Source organism: Camelus dromedarius, chromosome 4 (assembly GCF_036321535.1).
Source record: "Camelus dromedarius isolate mCamDro1 chromosome 4, mCamDro1.pat, whole genome shotgun sequence".
NCBI lineage: Eukaryota > Metazoa > Chordata > Mammalia > Artiodactyla > Camelidae > Camelus > Camelus dromedarius.
In genome coordinates, this window is record NC_087439.1 from 49,521,120 (window position 1) to 49,527,444 (window position 6,325).

Sequence of the window (6,325 nt, forward strand, 5' to 3'; positions counted from 1 at the left end):
CCCCGGATGTGGCCGCTGCCGGGCGGGGCCTGCCTTTTTTCACCGAGGCCTGGCATGGAGGAAGAGCTGGGATGGGGCCTTTCCTTCCACTCCTCCTCCGCTGGTTTCAGGTACCCTCCCGCTCAGTCTGCAGTCTCAAACGCCAGCAGGAGATTTGGAGACCTGGCCAGTTGAGCGTCCATGCCTTCCCCTTTCTGACAGAAGCCTGCAGAAGTTGCGGCACAACCTTGGCCTTGAGTATTCCAGAGCGGAGGGCTTGGGGTCACCTGTCCTAACTCTTGGCTGGGGCATGATACCCGGGGCTCACTCTAGTGCCCTTGTACTTGGATTTCTGCTTCCACCTGACTAGTCTCCCTTTTCCCATCTCCCCAGACATTTCTGCATCGAGTAGATGCCTAACTAGAGCTCGGAGTGGAATTGAATTTAAGAAGGCCACTCGGGCAGACTGAAAAGGACTAGAGTACAATTCTGACTCTTTGCAGCCAAAGCCAGAATCTCAACTCTGGAGGAAGGAAAGGGTGCCGTCCCCACTCCGGTCTGCCTTGGCTAGTTTGGGAGGACAAAAGCTGCCCTAGACCTTCAGACTTTGGGAGGAAAGGAGAGTAAGGGGCATGGTGGCCAGACAAACTCCAGAGACACCTCTGGGTGTGATGGATTGGATACTTCCTTCCCATGTTTGGGACAAGGGAAGCTCGGGCTCAATAGCAAACTGCAATCTCCAGATTAGACTGGTAAAATGCCCCTACTTCTCCCACTTCCTCACACATGCCCAGGCCAGAGCCCTGCCCTCGGTAACTGGACCCCCAGAGCTGAGCTCTGGTGAGGAGAGCTGCTAGTAGGCTTTGAGGCTGGGTTGCACTAGGAGGAGGGAAAAATATCTAAGGGGAGGACAAGGGAGTGAGCCAGGAAAGGGTAGGGGGTCCTACATTCCAACTATAAATATGGCTTTCCTGTTGAGGTAGGCAAAGGTGTCAAGACTTGTCTTTTTTTTTTTTTTTTCTTCTTTCTTAAATTGCAGTAATGGGCTGCCACAGGGAGAGGTGAAGTCTCCCGCAGCAGTCAGCACTCGGGGGCCTAGGAAGAAGGCCCTCAGAGCCTCAGCCTCCTTCTCTGTTCTTGACCAAGTAGAGAGAAGCAGAAGTTCCCCTCTCATTACCCTCTCCACTGCCCAACCACTGTGCTCTTTCTGGGGCTCTGTCTGACCTATCCCAGTGGAGCCTGAGAGGCCTGGGCCCTACCAGGCTTCCTTTGTGGAGGCTGGGATTGCTGAATGTCAGATAGAGATGTCCTCGGTGTGTTGGGGTGTTCTGACTTAACTTCAGTTAACCTGAGGGCTCCCTAAGATCCTTCTACCATCTTTGCCTCTTTTCCCTTTCCTTCAAAGAAGTAGCGCCCCCCAACACCTGACGAGATGCACGACAGCCAAAGAGTTGAAGATTCCTTCCCAAAATATGATGATTTATTTTCAGTGGAGGACCAGGCCCAGATCTGGAGTGCGCACCTCATGGGGAGCCCTGAGCCTCAGCCCAACTGACCTCAGTTGATGTTTAGACAAATTGAATTTTCTCTGCTAATAGTTTTCATGCATATTTTGTTCTGTTTTGATTTTATCAGAAACAATAGTTTGTGTATATCACACATATAAAAATGTTTTGAGTGTAAATAAATATCCAGGTCCCAGTCAAGCTGTCATGGGACTGATGTCGGTTTTTCAAAACATTTGATTCCCTTCTAATGTTTTTCAGGCCACCAAATTCGTTTTTCTTTCCTGGTTGTGGTTTCACTGCGGGTGTTGACTTGACTATTCATTAAATGAGAAAATGGTTCCAAGTCAGAAAATGGTGTAGAAAAACCTATGAACAAAACGTGTATAAAACATCCAAGGGGGGTTGGACAGTGAGCAGACTTCAGCGTGTCTTACACACAAAGTGAACTCTCTGCTTGTTCTTGGTTGGGGGTTCCGAATTTTGCCTAAATTCTCAAACTTTGAAGCTCGCTGTTATCAAGGGGCTACCTAGATACGAGGGTCCTTGGATTTCAATACAAAACATATCTCCCTGTCATGTTTTTTGGTCAGGTTTGTCTTGAATAGGTTATGCGCTGTGGAAATCCTCCACACTGGCACCTCTGCCTGGAGTCCAGCCGGCTCCCCTGGGAAATGTGGTCTCCACACCCTGCCCCCCCACCCAGGCCATCAGAGCCTCTAGGTTGGGCCGGGAAGACTAGGGCCTGCTCGGTGTTCACCGAGCTCGTGCAGACCCCAGCTCTCCGGCTAGCTCGGAGATGGAAACTAGAGAATTGCTAGCTTTCAGCAAGTGGGAGAATTAGCAAAACCGTTAAATCTCCAATTTCGATTATTCAGTGGTTCTAACTCCCTCCCCTGAAGCAAATTTGATGAAATATATGTTAAACAGCTCCTTTAAAAAAGGGGAGGTGGGTAAAGGAAGCAAGAAGCTGCTGAGGCCATATCATTAGGAATGTTTCCCCACCTACTGGGGCTCAGGGAGGCAGTGGTAGCAGAGCTGAATCTCTCTGAGTCCTGGAAGGTTTTCCTCCTTCAAAATAACTGAACAAAGGCAGAGGCCACACTCAGACCTCAGGTCCCAAGGGCTGGGTAAAGGACAAGGAAAACGGACTTAGACCCAGGCCCTAAAACAACACAGGGAGGCCATTTCTTTGCAATATATACCATTAAATCATTGTGTTCTTTCTCTTTAGCCTGGGATGTAGGGTGGGAGGAGACATTCATGGAGACCACTCCCCAAACAGATTGGAATTATTCTAAGTGTAAGATTTTGTCTGTCGATTGGGGCGTCGGTGTTTTTCAAATTCATTTCTTTTACTGGTCTATACAAATACAAATACAAAGGTGGTGGTGTCCTCTCTCCCTTTTCAGCCGAAGTCCAGGCAGGGATTCAGAATCACAATGAAATTCATAATAAACAAATGCCTGAGAGAAATGCTGAAATCTGAGCGCTTAACATTCCCTAGCACAAAGACAAATGCGTCCTCCCAAATGCTGCAGTACAGGCAGGCCTCTTGACCAAGAAAAAGGTTTTTAAAGAAGAAAAAAATGGCTTGGTCTGGTATTCAATCGGCTGCGAGCTCAGAGGGCCGATCAGGGGACTCTTTTAAGGCCTGGGGGCTCTCCCCAAGGGAAGCGGACTGGGGAGGCTTCCGGGAGGCGGGTGGGTGGAGGAGAAATTCAGAAACGCTGTAAATATTCATGTCTGGGGGGGGGAGGGTGTGCCCCTTCAACCCGCCTCTCCCAGCTGCATCCACCCCCCTTGGTGGGGAGTGGGTACGGCGCCTGTCCGATCGTCCTTGGACAAAGGTAATATCCCCACATTTTTGTTCTTCACGCGCTTGACTTAAGGAGCCCATTCCGAAGGCTCTGCAGGAAAGGGACTGGCTCTGGGTGTTTTCTCCGCGTTTATCCTCTTCTTTCGTTTCCTAAAAGAGCATAAATAATTAAAGTTAGGCAGGGAGGAAAAGCTTTCTTGCAGAACTGTAGTGGCAATAAATGAAATGACTCAGAATCTCTTCCCCAGTCAGCTTTTACGAGAGCTGCCAGACAGTGTCTGTTCACGTTCTCCAGATACCAGGGGCGCCCTGACAAAGTTAAGGTCAAGTTAGTGTCTTATCTTGGGTGGCTCAAAATTACCGCATCGCGTCCGGGCGTTGCGCGGAAAGCCACCACTCGCGGAGCTGCTGGCTGTGTCCGGAGGGTTCAGTGCGCTCCCTGCACTTCGAGTGGGGCCGCGCAGGCAAGGACAAGGCCACAGCGCCGGGGTCTTCACGGTATGTTCTCGAGCGGAACGCGCGGGTCGGGAGGCTGCGGTTTTCCTTGGGTTTCGGGGTGAAGATGAAGGAAAAAGCTGAGGCCAAAAGGCGAAGAGGGCTGGGACCCGAATGAAACCCTTGAGTGTGGGGGTGGGGGTCCTCGCTAACGCGCGGAGAGGGGCCAGCCGCCCCTTTCTCCTATGCACCGGCGCGCCGCTGCAGATGGCGCACCCTCCCCCGCCAAAGCCCTGCTCCAGCCCGAGCGCCGTCGCCATGTCGTTGAACTTGAATGGTTCGTCCTCCCCCATTTCCCCACTTCGGCGGTCAGTAGGCTCCACTTTGGGGGCAGCGAGCGGCCTGGGCCCCACCAGTGCAGAGAGAAGGTGCCTGAATCCTGAGCACTTGCAGACATATAAAGACTCGGCCGGGGGCCCCGCCGCCCCTGCCCTGGGTCCTGAGCGGCCGCAGGACTAGAGTGCAGTGTCCGGGGAGCCATTTTAGGAGAGAGATCCAGGGGCGTCGACTACAAGCCCGAAAGGGAGAGGCTTGGGCCGGGGATGGAGATGGGGAAGCAGATAAGTGTGCCGGCGATCTGGGCAGAGGAGAAGGGGGCGAGCTGGAATCTGGGCGAGGGTGCCAGCTGTGTGGATAGTGCACTCAAGCATGGGCATTGGTGGGGGGTGCTTCTTGCCCTCCGGTCGCCACTGAACTGTTCGCTCAGTGTTCGGAGGCAAGCAGAGGTGGGAGGGGGGCGGAGGAAAGAGAGTGGGAGGGAGAATGGGAGGGAGGAGAAAAAGAGGAAGGGGGGAACATCGGCCAGAAAATAGATATGAGCTCTGATCACCCGCCTTTTCTCCGTCTGTCTGCATGGTGGGCAGAGCTCACTGCACCAGCACTGCGGCGGCCAGGGCCAGGGAGGGAACCAGCTTCACAACCTGCGCTGCCTGTCCTAGGCGTAGGGTTGAGGCCCAGGACCCGTGCTGGGATTGCCTGACAGAGGAATCCTGGGGAGAGAGGCAACTTCCTGCCCTCGGTTCTGGAATTTAGGTTTGGGGAACTTCTTTCTGAGAGACTGATTTTACCTTTGGAAAACGCTGGCTTTCCCGGAGGCGGGAGCCCAGGCCTTGCCTGGACCCCGGGGCTAGAAAAAAGAGACGCTGCGGCTGGAGGAGAGTGAGGCCTTGGGACCAGTGGATGGGGGCACACAGAGCCCAGTGGAGAAGAAGGGCTTGAGCAAGGAGGCAAGAGCTGCTGAGATTACGCCCCCATCCCCCACAGCCAAAGGACCTCAGGGAGCCCCCTCCAAGTGACTGTGGGGGCCCAAGGGTGCTGTGGGAGCCTAGAGTAGACGCGGCATGGATGCGTAGGCCTTGGCAGGGCTCCGACGCAGAGAAGGGGCTGGATGCGAGGCGAGCTGGTCCCAGTCCGGGCCAGAAAGCAGAGAGGGTGAGGAAGGCAGAGGCACCGGTGATTTGTCTACGCTTGTGGGAAAGTGGGAAGCCAGGCATCCCGAGAGTAGGACTCCAGATCCTTTTGTTCAACAGACCCACCCAGCTTCTAGAGGGCCACAGAGTATCTCTTGATAGCTGAACTGCTTGGTTTAGCACTGGGAGATAAAAGGCAGAGAGACAACAGGGAGAGAGATACAGAGGGTGATACAACTGGGGTAAAGGAAAACAGAGGATTAGGGGACAGAGTGAGAGACAGAGAGTAAAGTAAGAGGCAGGAAGAAAAGAAAACGGGAGTGAGAGAAGAGAGGACAGGAGAGAAAGTGAGAAGACTGAAAGGAGACAAGAAAGGTGAAAGAGATACAGGAAGGAAGAGAGGGCAACAGGGCCTAGTGGGCACTGAGGCCCTGGCCCGGGTGAGCTCCTGATAGGGTTCTGGCATGGGTTTTTTGAGGCTGGTACTTGCGCTCAGGGGGTCAGTGAAGAGAACCAAGTTACTCCGCGGCGAACGCGCCGGCAGAGAAATATGTAAATCAGGGCTCCTTGTGCCCCGAGAGTGGCGCAATTACGCCCCTTGAACTAGAAGCAACAAGCTCCCGGCGGGCAAGCTGCAGAGGGTGGCGGCGTCGCGGGGGAGGGAGCGGCTGCAGGAAAGAGTGTAGGGGGTGGGAACCTCACACCCTCACACCTAGTTCCCCGTGCCCCGAGCTTGGGTTCCCCCCTCCGCTCTCCTCTTCTTTCCCTTCCCCCTTCCTCCCCCTTCCTCCCCCTCCCTCCTCCTCTCTGCCGGCCTCGGTCCGCGTACTTAAAGCGGCGCGGGCGGGCGCGGGCGGGCGGCCTAGCCTGGTGGTGGCAGATGCACCCAGCAGTGGCAGCCGCCGGCGGCGCACAGGTGACCGGCCTGCGCCACAGCCTGGTCAGGGGGCGCCCGGGGAGAGCTGGCTGGAGAGGGAGGCCGATCCGCCCCCAGCGCGCGCGCGTCTCGGCGCCAGGAGCCGTCCTGGGGCGTGTTGGCGAGCACTGATATAGATATAAGGACATTTCTCTCCATGGCGTCACGTGACATAATTACCACCAGAATCAATCAAGATGAA